This window comes from Ricinus communis, chromosome 1 (genome assembly GCF_019578655.1).
Source record: "Ricinus communis isolate WT05 ecotype wild-type chromosome 1, ASM1957865v1, whole genome shotgun sequence".
In the NCBI taxonomy this organism is placed as follows: Eukaryota; Viridiplantae; Streptophyta; class Magnoliopsida; order Malpighiales; family Euphorbiaceae; genus Ricinus; species Ricinus communis.
Window position 1 is genome coordinate 13,522,167 of NC_063256.1, and position 16,585 is coordinate 13,538,751.

Sequence of the window (16,585 nt, forward strand, 5' to 3'; positions counted from 1 at the left end):
ATTTGTGAACTAACTTTATTCTAAATTTAATCACACAACTATTAAATGCCTCATATATATCATATATGCATTTGCATTTATTTGATATATCTTGCATCTGAATGTATCACTGGTTTACAATTTTGAAATTGCAAAAAATTATCAAAACCAGCTAAGCATGAACTACTATATCACACTGTTCACAAATAACAAACCAGCTAACATATAAATGTCTTCAACAACCAAACAATTACTCAGAAAATAAATCACATTATCAAGCACCATGGCAATACCATTAGTGGAATAACTTTCCAACCTCTAAGTCAGAGAACCCACACTCTCATTGCAAACCGAAACCCTTCCCTAATAGTCAAAAGTTCAGCCATAGTTGTATAAAACACTGATAGGTCAGAGCTTGCAGAAACTGCCATACGACCACCTTCATAGTTTCCGAGAAGAGTATAAGAAAAAGAAATATAAAGGTGTAATTGTAGCATTTTTTTAGGGCAAACAAAGATGTATACATAGATTTGGCCTAAAGATTAACGTGCAGGTATCTCCTAATAGATATGATACAATGAACATGGTTTTTGAACAACTAATCAAATTGCTTTTCAACATATATCAGTGCTTCGATCCCTTTGTGCTTCTTTGGTCCTATTTTCAGCAAACAGAATTTCAAGCACACAGACAAATAGAATTTTAATTGCTAAATTATTTACTTAATGAAATGTTTCATTTAAACAATGATAGGTCATGCTTTATTTTTTGTCATTTCCTTCAGTGTCCTTCGATTATATTTTAAATGAGATTCTCTTTTATTTTTGTGGTTAGATAGGATTGAAATAGATGCAACTCAGACTTCAATTTTTTTCTTAGTTTTAAAATTGAAATGTACACTTACTATCATGCATGTAAATTGCTAACAAGATAAAACTTTTTGCATAATTTAATTTTAATTTTAATTTTTTTTTATTAAATAAACACATAGAAAGGTAAAACAACCTAAAGTTTTACTTAAAAAAAATTTGTAAAATTTAAATTAAATTTTATATAAAAAATTATTATGTACTTTCTAGGTAAGCTACATACTAAAACTTTTTCATATAAATTGCTAAAAGAAAAAGAAACTCTATATGTAAAGTTAATCTAAATTTTTTATAAATTTTTATTGAATAATCAGCTAATTAGTCGAAATAGATGCAAGAACTAAATATAAGAATTTGGCGGTAATATAAAAAAAAAAGAGTTAATTTTCTAATTAAACAATAATTTATTGCTGCTCGAATCAAAATTGATCAAAAAGCAATAGAAAAACAATTGTCGGGTTCTAGAATTTGATTTCATTGGAGTCGATTAGCTAAAGTAATTCCTGATTCAATCAATGTAGGATAGAAAATGCTCCCTACTGCTGGTGGAATCAGACTAGTTGCCCATAATCACCAAAGGAATTTTCTTTGCCTGAAAGACTAAAATCTATTGTGGTATAGTCGACCCTTTCATTTTATAGACTTCATCAGGGCTGATCCAATATGGGAAAAATCTTGCATCCTTGATAAATATTTCCACTGATATCTCATCTACTACTTCCTGGTTTGCCAATGTAATTTTCCACTTTCTGTCTATGTGTTTTAATGATTGGACTCATTTTACAGTCAAATTATGTTTTTCCTTATCTGCCTAATTTTCTTCCTATGTATCACTCATTCAAATCCTATAAAATGGTCTATTAATTGTATTTCATTGCTAATCTATCAATATATAATACAGGAAAGGAAAAGTTCTAAAATCTCGTCAATTACACTATTTATTAAATATCTCAATTTATTATTAGTTGAATTACAAACGTACAAGTTCTTAATAAAATTTTAATTATCTGAATTAAAAATACTTATGAGCTAAAATAATAATAGATAGACAATTAATAATAAATAAGTTAAGTTATATTTAATTAAGTTGTACAGTAATTAGATTTTCATGAAATTTAATTTTACTTTCTTAATAACTAGTTTTTTGATTGAGAAATATTAATTACTACTATTAATGAGAAAATGCAATATTATATGGATATGGTGATAGAAATGAACCAAGTATAAAATAAGAAGAAATTAAATTAATCATAGAACTCTAGTGATTAAGGAATTAATTAAAACATTTTGTACGCGTTTTTTTCTATTGACCCTTTTAACGAACCTTACTGGGGTAAGCTGATCACTCCAAACCCAGGACTTAATTTTGCAAATTGCCACTCTTCCCACGCAATAAATAATTGCATGGACCCGCACTTATATTTGTTTTATATGTAAATAAATAAGCTCATTTTATACTCAAAGAAAGGAAATGTATTTATCTTATTTTTCTCTTTTGACATTGTGTTTTTCATTCAGAACACCAAATTGCACCGATCTTTATTATTATATAATTATAAAATTAATTTATAAAAAAATTTAATAAAATTTTAGATATTTAATGTTTTTTATCAAATTTAAAAACAACAGGAAATTAAATATTTTTAGTTTTTCTAATTCAAATTAAGTTATTTTAAATTAAAATTAAAAGAATAGTAAATAAGATAAACTAAATAATAAAAAGTTAATTTTGTCTAGTCATTTTAAAATTAAGAGTTGGTGAGAAGTTTTAAATTTGAGTTGTTGCGAATTGAAGCCGTAGCTGTTTACTGTTTTTTGAAAAATTATTAATTATTTTTCAATAACAATGTCAAACACTATTAATTTTAAAAAGTTTTAAGTGGCTCATTCATCAAGCTAAAATTAATATCTAGTTGAAATTGAGTTACCAAAAATAATTTGTGTTCTCTTTCATATTTATTAATAATTTAAACATTAAATTATTTTTTATTTATAAATTGTGTCTTTTGACTGGATTGGCTGATAAAAAATTTTAATGAAGAGAATTAAATATTATATAAAATTAAATTTAATAGAGCATTTATTCAATTTTTAGAGAAATGTTATCAAATTATTAATATAATAAAAATAATTAATTTCAAATCTCTTTTAAGACGAATGTACATTTTTAAGAAGATAAGTCACATGTAATTCTGAAAAGTTGTACCAAATTATATCCTCTCGATGAGCATTTAAAAACAATGACTGCATGATTTATGGTGAAGTACTTACATTAACAAATCATCCTTAATTTTTCTTTCCTTTTTGCTGTCCAGTTAGATTTAAACTTACTCTATCTATCTATTATTCACATCAGACCTTAAATTAATTTCTCTTGTTGTTATTGTGTCATATACACCAAAATCATGATACATAAATCAAATTTCACAGAATTCTCTAAATTAAAAAGGGAAGATTATTATTATTTGGGTTAATAAAAAGCAATTGTAACTTTGAGTAAAAAGATAACTCATATATAAAATAAAATAAAATTGATTAAAGATTGAATATCAGATAAAGAAAGTATAGCTCAACTACTAATTTTTTTTATTAAAAATAGATCATATGTTCGAATAAAAATAAAAATATTTATTACACACTCTATTTTGTTAGGACAAGATAAAAATAAAAATATTTAGAGTTAAAATACTATTTTAGTCATAATAAAAAGTTATCAAGTTATACAAAATCAATAAAATACCATATAAAATATCTTTCAAATTTAGTTTTATTTTTTTTGCATTAAAACTTTCCTTTTTAATTTACTTTTATGATTATTATTTTCTAAGTTTTTATTTTTTAGTGCTTTTAATAATTTCTAAACATCTTTAAGAATAGCTGTTATTAAAATACAAAAATAAGTTTCTAAATAATTTTAATTAAAATAAAGAAAAAAATAATTACTCTATTTTATGGAATGGATTGAAAATATTATTTTATATTATGAATCATATTGAACAGATAAAATAAAAAAATTAAAATATTTTAAAAGGATAATGCAAAATTAATATAAATTTTATATTGCATAAAATAAATATACTTATCATTCTAATATCAAAAAAATAACTTAAGTAAATGAGATGTTTTAAAGACAAACTAAAAAGTTATTTTTTTTATTACAGAAAATATAAAAAATATTATAATTGGTTATGGTGAAAATTTTATGTGTCCAATAATATTTTTATTGTCCCGATTGACAGATAAAATGATTTTTTTATGTTAAACTTAAATGTTTTAGTTAGACTATCTAATTTTCATTTACAATATTATTAAAATTATATTTTTTATTTTTCATTGATTAATATAGAAATGCTAAGCTAAAAATCTTTTACTTTAAATTAAAATTTTGAAATTACTTATAAAATATAAATGTAATAAAAGAAAAAGGTTTTTCTAGGAAGATGAAAATGTAGCTAATTAGGAAATCTTTTTACCGTTGATGAGGAATATTAAGGGTCCATTTCTCATAAGAGCATCCCAAACGTGTTTTTCCCACCATTCTTTTCTTCACCCAGCTGACCCACAATGAATTCTGCGATTCTCTTCTATTCTTCTGTAGATTTAGTTTCATTGTTGTTACTTTCTTGTTTATGTCGAGGAAATGGGTTTATTCTCAAGCATTTGACAAAAATCTATAGCTTATCGCAGCAGTCATAGGAAGAAGAGAAGAAAACAGTAACTCTGTACTTTCTAAATCTAGCATGTCGTTTCATATTTCTTAGTTCTTATTCTTCAAATGGGTCCGGTGAAGTTTTCTTGTGCGATCAGTTTTCGGATTTCTATTCTTCAAATGGGTTTAATGAAGTTCTCGTATACTCAGTTTTCGGATTTCTATTGGCAAAATAAAATAGAAATTTTTTTGTTTTTCCAATTGTTAGAGCTTCATTTGTTATTCATGAAAAAAAGAAAACAGGAGAATTCCCTGTTTGGTTGAGATTTTGTGTTGAATTCAATTGCATTCTTGCAAATGATTTATACTAAACAATGATAATGTGTTTTTCTAAGAGTTTCAAATATTGAGATTGATGAGAAAATAGGTTCTTCTTCTACCTTTCTTTTTGGTGCTGGATTTATTTGTGTTAATATTAAAAATATTGCAGCTTCTATGGGTGAAAGAAAATTTGCAAGAGTCATGGTCCTCTCTACCATTCTCCCGATCCCTCCTCTCCTTTCTCCGCCGAGATGTCCACTACCACCGTCACAACCGTTCCTCGTCGGTCCATTTTCCTCGGAGTCGACGTCGGTACATGAAGCGCACACTCTGGTTTATTGGATGAGAACGGGAAACTCTTAGGGATGTCTAGTAGTCGAATTCAAATTTGGAAAGAACGTGACTGTTGAGGTTATGAGCTTATACTATTTTTTTAATTATTCATATAAAATAAATTAAATTTAGCTTCATTTGATAAAAAATTATAGTTGTTTTTGTTTTTTAAATTCTAGCAGCAATAGTCAACAGATATATGGCATGAAATATGTGCAGCTATGTAGTCAGCATGCTCACTTGCAAATGTTTCTGGTCAAGAAGTTACTGCCATTGGTTTTGCTGCTACTTGTTCTCTTGGTTTGTCATATTTATTTTACCTTGTTTGGATAGTGGAATTCTGTTTTAGTGATATTTTCATGTTTGGTAACCTTATAGTTGATAGAATTCAATTCTTTCAATTTAATAAAATAAAAACAAGTATTCTGGAAGTAACGAAATCATGCCAAAAATAACATGATTGTACAAGAATTGATCTCATTTGTTCTACATTAAATTCCTGAATTGTCTTTTTGGTAGAAATTGTGGCTATACTGCCTTTTGTATATTCAATTTTTATTTCATTTTAAACAAGGTTGCTTTATTTTTTTGAAAAAAAAAACTCTTTAGTGGTTGTTGATGCTGATGGAGCACCAGTATCAGTTTCATGGAGTGGGGATTCAAGAAGAAATATTATAGTTTGGATGGATCATAGAGCTGTTAAACAAGGTGAGAAGATTAATTCTTCTAATTTACTAGTATTACAGTACTGTGGTGGCGCCCTTTCTCCTGAAATGCAGCCTCCAAAGGTACTTATTCATGTTGTCTTTGTAAACTCTCGAAATTGCAAGAATTCAATATTACTGAGGTTCTCGATTTTAGTCAGTTTTTATTTGAAAAGATCATAGTTGCTAGAATTTGATTCTTTCAACTTAAAAAGAACATGGCATTTTGAAAGAAATGAAATCATAATACTACAAGTGACATGATTTTCTAAGAATGTAATTTAATTGAATTCTTGCAAATGATTTATTCTGAACAATGATCATGTGTTGTTCTAAGATGGCCTTCCTATCCCTATATCAGACCTAATCTACAGTGCATTTATTTCAAAATTTTAAGAATGATAAGTGTTTTGATTGATTCTAAGTTTCAAACATTGAGATTGATGAGAAAATAGGTTCTTCTTCTGCCTTTCTTTTTGGTGTAGTATTTGTTTGTGTTAGTGTTGAAAATATTGCAGCTTCTATGGGTGAAAAAAAATTTGCAAGAGTCATGGTCCATGGTGTTTAAATAGATGTATTTGAGTGATTGGTTGTCATACAGGTAATTATTTTATCTCCAAACGTTCTTAACGTTCATACTCGTACATGATTCTCCTAGACCAGTCAAATACTTGCATATTTGATGCTACTGTGCTGATCTCTTTGTTTTTTCTTGATATTTAGAGCAATGGGAGATGATACTCGTAGTCTATGTACCACAATATGCAAATGGACATATCTTGGGCATGCACATATGCAGCAAATGAATGAAAAAGATTATGGAGATATGGAAGCTTGTGGATGGGACGATGACTTTTGGGAAGAGATTGGCTTGGGTGATCTTATAGATGGTCATCATGCTAAGATTGGTATGCTTATACGATAAGGAGTTCTGTGCATTTTATTTTTATGATAGTTTATCATTGACATACTTTGTCTTCCATGTGATGCTGGACTTGTGATAACCAAAATTTAAACTTAAAATACGGAGAATGTATAGCTGCTTGTGGACTTATTAAGTTTGTTATACCTGTCAGTTCAATATCTAATTTGCCATGATACTATGCTTAAGTTCTAGAAACTCAGTATTCTTGTTAAGGCTTTAGTGTGCATCTAATTTTTATAAGGCCTATTCTTATATCGGGAACTGTAAGATGGATTTTAATAGCTTGAGACTTTAAAGAATGTCTGTTTTTCCTTTAATTAATTCAATGAATATCTGACAAACATTCAATATCAGAAATTATGGGATTTATCCCTAAATTAAGTTGAAATTTTAGTTCCTTTTTTGGTGGACAATAGGGATTTTCAAATGGATGGGTAGAAGTATGGAAAAAGTGGGTTACATTTCTGTATATTGTTGTTGTCATCATTAGAGAATTACTATAGCTCGTGATTTGTACTGCAACAAGTGCCAAGGCTGCTACTAGGAGCAATAATCCCACCTGCTACTATTATTATAACTGTTTTTAATACTACCACATTTCATAGCCACCAGTAAACTAGTTGCATGACTACTGTTATCAATACCATCTCTGCTATTAGCCCTACCGCTGTGTTGAACCAAAAAATAACTACTTCTATGTATAATGCCCATCATTGAATCGCACCATCAATTCATGGTTTTTATTAACAAACGATATATTACGTATATTTTACTGGGAAATTGGAAACAACTCAGTTTCTTTTTTTTTCAAACTCTATTTAATTTTTCTAACTCCATTGTTTTCTCAACTTTGCGAATCTAAAGAAATTATTCACTCAAGAATCCTTAGGTAATATACACCTAAATTTACAGATTCAAATGAGAATTATTTTAAAACATGGGAGCTGTGGCCGATTCGGTCCGATACAATGTCATTAGGTCTAATACCACTGTTTGCTTTTGATATCAATATTATTCATGAAATTGTTATCTAAAATATTGCCATCGATATATAGAATGTATTTTCAAATCTTTATATGTTAAAATCATTTTCTAAGTTGTCTCACTTATAGATTCTTATGATTCAATGAACAATAGCAATTAAATACACCCTTCCTCCATGATTTATTCAATTAAATGCAATTTAATCACACAACTCATGCCTAAGGTGATACCGAAAATTACCTTTTATTATTACTCTATCAATTCAGTTGCATTAAAATTTGTTGATTTTATTTTAATTTCTCATATTTCAGGTTCTTTTCTGGAGGAAGCGTTGCTCTTATTTTCTTGCTACCGCATGAAACTTGTGCATCTTTATGCTAATTGTTTATTCAATGCCTAAGGTGATACCAAATTCAATTGCATTATAATTTGTTTGACTTTATTTTCATTTTAATTTTATATCATTTAGCTTTCAGCTTCTTTTCTAGAGGGAATGTCGCTATTATTATTATTTAATTAAATAGAAGACAAAGTTTAGGTTGAGTTTTTATTTGTTTATTTATTCTTTAACTGATTTTTATTAGCCATTGTGTTTGAAAATATGTGTATATGCATAAATATATATATATATATATATATATATATATATATATATATATATATAATTATTTAAAATGATAAGTACTATTGGCCATCGTGTTTGAATAAAATGATAAGCTGATTTTAATATTTGTTTGCTAGGTCCTGAATTCCCTTCCAAATTTTGTCTTGGCAGTCAATTTTGAAAACTCATATACTGAATTTCAATGACACATGAATGGTTGGTTTTTGGGTATGTTGTTTCCTCGTTTATGTAGTTTACGTGTATAAAATGGCACTTTGATTCAACAGTCGAATCTTGAGTTATGGACATTGTTCTAGGGACTTCCTGCCCATAGAAAATTTTCTAAAATAGAATTAGGGATCTTCCTTGTTTCTTTGAATTGCTTTCTGGTTTGGAAAATTGCAATTACCCCTTAATTCAATAAAATATATGACAGGCTTTTGATAGAAGAAATTATGGGATCTAAGCCCTTAGTTTAAGTTGAAAGTGGTGACCGATCAGGTTGGTATAATGTGACTATATCTTTTATTATTGCACTGATTTTGATATTAATTTCAGATACTTTATTTAAAACCTGCCATCAATGCAGAGGAAAGTATTTTTCAGAACCTCTTATGTTAAGACTGATTTCTAGGTTGTGTCACTTATAGATTCTTATGGTTCAACAAACATAGCAATAGAGTACACCTCCCTCCATGATTTATCTGATTATAACACTTTCTTCTTTTATGATGCACATTGATCAAGTTCATTTGTTTTACAATGTGAAACATAGCAATCAACTGTAAAAAAGCAAAGCATGATTTGATTCTTTTTTAACATATCATTTTAGTTTTGCATTTACCAATATTTTACTCTTCTTTTTGTAACCTGACATCATATAATTTATACAGACGAAGTGTAGCTTTCCCTGGATGAATAAGACAGTTGGTTTATGTGCTGATGCAACATTTGAATGAAGAAAAAGATTGGGAATTGGTTAACAGTGGATATTCTTGCCCCTGCTGTAGCTACATTGTTGCTTATCTGGTTCAACCATTGCACCCGAAATTGTTGATACATGTGCATTTACTGGCATTTACCTGTATTGCAATTTTTCCTCATTATTTATTTCTCCAGTTTGATATATTGTACGGGTGAAGTCTCAATGTTCACTAGTTATTAATTATTGTAAATGTCACGACCCCACCCGTGGGCCCGTGACCGGCACTAGAGAATGGGTAGGCTTAAGGCCACCGAAACCCGTAGTAAGCCTGACACTCACTGATTTAAAAAAATCTCATCTCAAATTAATATTATTAAAGCCACAATTTATCTTAATAGCTACACTTTACAAAATTACTTCGGTCTACTAGAAAAACTAGGCGAGACCCGAAGCTCAGAAAATTTACAACTGATACATTTACTATTACTACTGCGGAGAATCTAAGATTTACCAATTTACATACCAAATCAAATACATCACCCGATGATGAAGGAGTCGGGTTACTGAATAAGAGTCGTGAGAGGACTAACAGTCACGAATATGAAAAACAGTAAAAATGAGACTGTCAGTCTCGAGAGTGAGTTAAAATCAAATAATTTAGAGACTATTGCTTCTTCTAAAAAAAAAATATAGATTATTCAAATCAGTATATCAAACCATACTATAATCATACCCTACTATTTCCTTCACATAAAATATTAATCATTCGAATCAAAATATCAACCATGCACGTAAATACAATCCATATTATAATCATACCACAATAAATTAATAAATGAATAAATAAAAATATATTTTTACTTTTACGGGATGAGTGGCTCGGTAGAACCCTAAACTCCAAAATCTAGTAGCCATTCGGCTCTCTTAATCCAATAAGACTGGCGCCCCGAGAGCAATGCTCGACCATAGACCTTACCTCCAGTCTGGTCACTTAAGTATCCAAATAAGAAATCTAGTAGCCATTCGGCTCTCTTAATCCAATAAGACTGGCGCCCCGAGAGCAATGCTCGACCAGGGACCTTACCTCCAGTCTGGTCACTTAAGTATCCAAATAAGCCGGCACCCCGAGAGCAATGCTCGACCAGGGACCTTACCTCCGGCAATTTACACAAATCAGCCCAGAGAGCCATGCTCGACCAGGGCGAACCCATGAAAATCTTATTACATGTCCATGATCATTACCGGTGCGCACGCGGTCCTGATGTAACCCATCAGGCGGCATGTTCTACAAGCCACGTTTCCCAAGACACAATTATCCAATATAATAAATATCATTATCTGATGAACTCAACCAACACATATCGAAATAAAGATTAAAGATTTAAGGTAAAACAACGTGCAATTCGTGAGGGGAAAAAATAATAACGTTTATCTTATTATAACATACTAATAATAATATTTATATTATTTCAAATATTAATAATCAAGTGAAATCATTTATTTTGCGATACTAATAATCATATTAAGCACAAATTCTAAATAGCATATTAAAATCAGACTAGCAATAGCGCAAAGATTAAATGACTTTAACTCACAGGATTGGGCGACCTCCTAGCTCTGCTCCGGTGCCTCAGTTGGAGCGAGCCGGTATGAGATCATCTAATCACGGAAAACAATTTATCAAAACGCTGAAACAATCGATCATTAATCCTAGGTCTAGACTCCGGTATCTAAGAATCTCGACTCGGGAGAATTCTACCGAAAATCCGGCAGAACCTCCCCTACAACACGAACATTACCCCACGTAAAAACGGATCCAGGACCTGCCAGAAGAACACTTTAAATATCCAACAATCTAAACAACGGGAGTCGGGTCCCCAAACTTCACTATTTCCCGACTCCGCCACATAGCACAAAACACAAGGCAGGCAACTGACAGACAATTATTTTTGACTCACAAAATCATCAAATACTCAATATAACCCAATAGACACAATTAAACCAAGAATTTCTAAAATTAACGGGCCAAAGAAAATTACCGAGACGCTCGATCGCTCGGTCGACTCGCCTCCAGCCGCCGGAGTCCGATCGACGATCTGAACACACCATCGGACTCACAACGACGCGCTGATGACGATCCCCGGTTCCGATTTTTCGATCTGACACCCGATCATCCGGAGAGATTTACGGACGATCTCGACCGTCGATTCGCAAACGAAGCCCGATCGCCACGAAACCAGTGCCATCGCGAAGCTTGAGATGAGGAGAGTCGGGATACATCCTCCGATCATCCATCCTCCGCCGGAGCTCACCGGAAAAGCCCAAAAACGCCGGCTGCCACCATTTTCTCTCTCCACCGTGAATCTCCGATTCCGGCCACCACTGTCGACACCGCCGCCGCCGCCAAAATAAAGCCGAGGCCGCGAGGAGTCGATCGGCACCAAGATCAACCACCGTCTGGAAGCGCCGTGGCAAGGAAGCTCGGCCATTTTCCTCCTCGCGAGGCTGCTGCGCCCATGGTGTCCTGACGCTTCACGGCCACCACAAGATTCGGTCGCTCCGACGACGCACGCCACCGCAGCCTCCTCCTTCTTCTTCGACTCTCTCTCTCTTCCTCTCTTCCTTCCCCCGATCCTTCTTTTCTTTCTTTCAATATCGACATTTGACCCCCCGAACTTTTCCTTATTACAACTTGGTCCCTCAACTTTCTTAATTACTTACAATTTCATCCCTTAAAATTCCAATTTGACCCCCAAACTTATTTTTAGCCTTTCAATTAAGCCCCTAACTAATTAATTTGGGCCAAAACCGAATTATTGAAAATACACAATTACAAAAATACCCCCGACCGACATATTTATTTACAAAAATACCAAGCTCACAAATTTCCATTAAAACCCCATAAAAATAACATTATACTTTCAATCCTTATTCTAAAATAAATTTCCAATTTAGTCCTAACACACAATTAAATTAAATAATCAATTTCCAACTTAAAATTTAATACTACTAATCAATTATAATACCAATTTTCCCAAAATTCTTTTATAAACATCCTTTACAATTCTACCATAATTTTCCAATATATAATTTTACTTATATAAATATGCATTTGGAAAAAAATTTGAATAACCAAAATATAATCATTTCTCAAATAATTTACTTGAATAATTTCTTAAAATTTCAAACTAATTGGGTATAGAAAATAACTCATTTATTTGATTAATATTAAATTTTTCATTAAATCATTTCAAATTAAACCCAATAATAATGAAGCTAAAATTAACTTAAATAAAAACTCATTATTAAATATATAAAAATTCCGGGTGTTACAGTAAATATGCTAGGAAAGTCTTTCAATCTTGAATTGTTAGCTTGAATAGTTCATGGAACCTCGAACTGAATTTTGGATAGTTCATACCAAGAAGGTTGGTGTTGAGTTTCAGAATTGAAAGAACTAAGCGGGTTCGGTGTGCAGACAAACTTTTATTTTACAACATGTATAAAAATTAAAGAAATATGCACTAAATTCAGTACTGTAAGTCTATGATAGCTTGCTCTGACTACTTGTGAGAATAATAGTTTTTTTCAGTGTTGTGTGCATGTTCACAAACTTAATGCTTATTTGTTCATGATTGGTGCAGGCTGCCCTATTGTACAACCACGAGAAAGTGAGTCTGTGCTATTGGGTTGGTGCTGTTACCGTAAAAAAAATATGATAGTCTCACTGAGGCCATGAGGGCCCTGAATGCAGCCGGTCAGGTATGCATGAGCTCTTGCTTCTGAATTTTCAGTTCAATTCATAACTTTTATGACATATAACTAGGTACAAAACAATAAATGATTAGAGGAGAGGTTTTAAGTGAGTGCAAAACATAATGTAGCTTTTCTTTTATGCATTCTGTTTTTGCTGGAATTCCTATTAGTCATTATTTTCTCTTGGTTCATCTGATTACTCTCACCTTCCTCCACCTCTCTAAGAAAAGAAAAAAGAGAAAAACAGACAAAAAGAATTTGAAAGAAGTACTACTTCAATAACGTTGACCTGCAAAGCAATTATGCTAAGGAATTTTATAGATAAATAGTGAATATATAAATCTAAAGGCCCTTGCTTAAGATTGGGGCTTGAAGTTGATGGTAGAATTCAGAAACACATGGCAGACTTTACCTCATTGCTCCTTCAAAATTTTGGTGTTTCTGTGTATCATTATAGAGAAGAAGTTGCAGAAGTTGCCTAGATGAATTTTCACTTGCATTTTGTTTCTAATGCCATACTTTAGCACTACCAAGGTCTAGTCATTTGATTGAAGTTTTGACTACATTTATAAACCACCTCTGCATAGCCTTAAACTACATTAATTTGTTTTTCTACTCAGAACTGCCTTTACTAGTCAATATGTTTTGAGTTAGTAACAACTTGCTATTTTGTTATCAACGGTACATGGATTGGCTCCCGTTAATTTCAAAATCAATAGGGAGTTGTATGTTATTATATAAAATAGTTTATAAACTGAAAGGATCATGGGGGTGGTATATGCAGCATGCTTCACTTGATTAAACATTAAATCAATATTCTAAAATATAAGTAGCTGCAAACCTGGGATTAATACTTGTGCAAACTGTTCTGCTCTATCGTTATATATTTTTTTTATTAATATCGATTTGATTCAGTGTAATTAACCTGAATTTTTTTAGGTCATTCATCCATCAAAAGACCCAAAGGTGAAGCAGTATCGTGATGCCAAATACCGAGCATTCCAGGAGATTTATGAGCAGCAAATATCTCAACGTGCATTAATGATTAGATTAGCTAAGATTATATTAACTCCACCATGCAACTTAATAAAATTAAAGATTAGCTACTAACCCTATCATGAAATTATTTAGAGACGAGGTAGAAGTACGAACCTAGGAAATAGAAATTGAGACAGTGAACAAAATATAGTTTGATGATTGTTAATTAGAAATAGAAAATTTATAAACTCTAATTTTTATATTTGTGACTAGATAATCCGGAGTCATTAAGTGCGACGGATGGAGGTTAGTTTTGGAGCGTCTTACTGTGAGTAGTATATTATACATATATGTGTGTATGTGCTTCTTCTCCTCTCCCCTTTGCAATAAGCATTGCGTTTAATGCGAATGAGAATGACCAAACTTAGTGATTAAGATGATATGCGATGGATTATGTGAAAAAAGTATATTTTAACTGCATAACTAGATTGAGTTAGAACATCCTAGACGATGGGGTAATCATCGGACATAGGCGCATATGCTTGACAAATAATATTAGGCTACAAGTGCTTTGTTATTGTTATTTTGATTAGTGTTGCTCGATGTTTATTGATGTTGATGTGATTGTCTGTGTTTGCATATCAGTCGTTAGAAAGAAATGCCGCCACTATCCAAATAGAATGATTGGGTTAGTACCTAATATTTAATTTTATTAAGTTGCATGGCGGAGTTACTTCAATATTCTTGTTGGGTTATTTTAATTTTTTTGTTTGAATGACTTTTTTTGTTTGATGTTTGGATTGAATTGTTTGTAATATAGTTTGATGGTTGTTAATTTTAAATATAAAATTTATAAACTCTAATTTATTAAAAATGGTTTGTGCTTGAAGGTTGGAGCTCGAAGAATATAAGGTTTGCGTCGGCACAAGTTAAGTTGAAAAACTGATGATTAGTTAGAAGCTGATACTTGAAAGGTTAAGTTCTTTATGCTTGAGCTAAATATAACTTTTTAATTTTCTTATTTTGTTTACTATCTCAACTTCTATTTCTAAGGTTAGTACATCTACCTCGTCTTTAAATAATTCCATGATAGGGTTTGTAGCTAATCTTTAATTTTATTAAGTTGCATGGTGGAGTTCCTTCAAAAGTCATGTTGGGTTATTTTATTTCTTTTGTTTGATTTTTGAATTGAATTGTTCGCAATATAGTATGATGATTGTTAATTAGAAATATAAAATTTATAAACTCTAATTTGTTAAAAATGGTATGTGCTTGAAGATTGGAGCTCGAAGAACATAAGATTTGCATCGGCACATGTTGAGTTGAAGAACTGATCATCAGTTAGAAGCTGATACTTGAAAAGCTAAGTTGTCTATTCTTGAGCTAAATATAACTTTTTTAATTTTCTTATTTTGTTAACTATCTCAATTTCTATTTCTATGTTAGTACTTCTACCTCATCTCTACCAAACATTACTTTTGAAGTAAGTCCACCATGCAACTTAATAAAATTAAAGATTAGCTACTAACCCTATCATGAAATTATTTAGAGTTGAGGTAGAGGTACGAACCTAGGAAATAGAAATTGAGACAGTGAACAAAATATAGTTTGATGACTGTTAATTAGAAATAGAAAATTTATAAACTCTAATTTGTATATTTGTGACTAGATAACCCGGAGTCATTAAGTGCGACAGATGGAGGTTAGTTTTGGAGCGTCTTACTGTGAGTAGTATATTATACATATATGTATTTATATGCTTTTTCTCCTCTCTCCTTTGCAATATGCATGCGTTTAAATGCGAATGAGAATGACCAAACTTAGTGATTAAGATAATATGCCCGCAGGCATTATGTGAAAAAGTAGATTTTAACTGCATAACTAGATTGAGTTAGAACGTCCTAGACGATGGGGTAATCATCGGACATAGGCGCATGTGCTTGACAAGTAATATTAGGCTACAAGTGCTTTGTTAATGTTATTTTGATCAGTATTGCTAGGTGTTTATTGATGTTGATGTGATTGTCTGCGTTTGCATCTTTATTATGATCTTAATCAGCCGTCAGAAAGAAATGCCGCCACTATCCAAATAGACTGATTGGGTTAGTAGCTAATATTTGATTTTGTTAAGTTGCGTGGCGGAGTTACTTCAAAGTTCTTGGTGGGTTATTTTAGTTTTTTTGTTTGAATTACTTTTTTTGTTTGATGTTTGAATTGCATTGTTTGTAATATAGTCTGATGATTGTTTATTATAAATAGAAAATTTATAAAATCTAATTTGTTAAAAATGGTATGTGCTTGAAGATTGGAGCTCGAAGAACATAAGGTTTGCCTCGGCACAAGTTAAGTTGAAGAACTGATGATCAGTTAGAAGCTGAAACTTGAAAAGCTAAGTTGTCTATTCTTGAGCTAAATATAACTTTTTTAATTTTCTTATTTTGTTAACTATCTCAATTTCTATTTCTATGTCAGTACTTCTACCTCATCTCTACCAAACATTACTTTTGAAGTAAGTCCACCATGCAACTTAATAAAATTAAAGATTAGCTACTAACCCT

General features: G+C 31.1%; 1 long non-coding RNA gene across 3 annotated transcripts; it reads left to right on the plus strand.

Moving 5' to 3' along the window:
* Window positions 1–4,213: 4,213 nt before the first annotated feature.
* Window positions 4,214–13,605, plus strand: LOC125369372. Of its 3 annotated transcripts, XR_007214929.1 has the most exons (6): window positions 4,214–4,570; window positions 4,988–5,451; window positions 5,761–5,939; window positions 6,579–6,763; window positions 8,076–8,165; window positions 9,262–9,496. It is a non-coding gene; the product is annotated as an uncharacterized LOC125369372 (long non-coding RNA). The 3 variants fall into 3 exon arrangements; XR_007214928.1 differs by lacking the exon at window positions 9,262–9,496 and adding an exon at window positions 12,938–13,605 and having other exon boundaries at window positions 4,988–5,939; XR_007214927.1 differs by having other exon boundaries at window positions 4,988–5,939.
* Window positions 13,606–16,585: the final 2,980 nt, after the last annotated feature.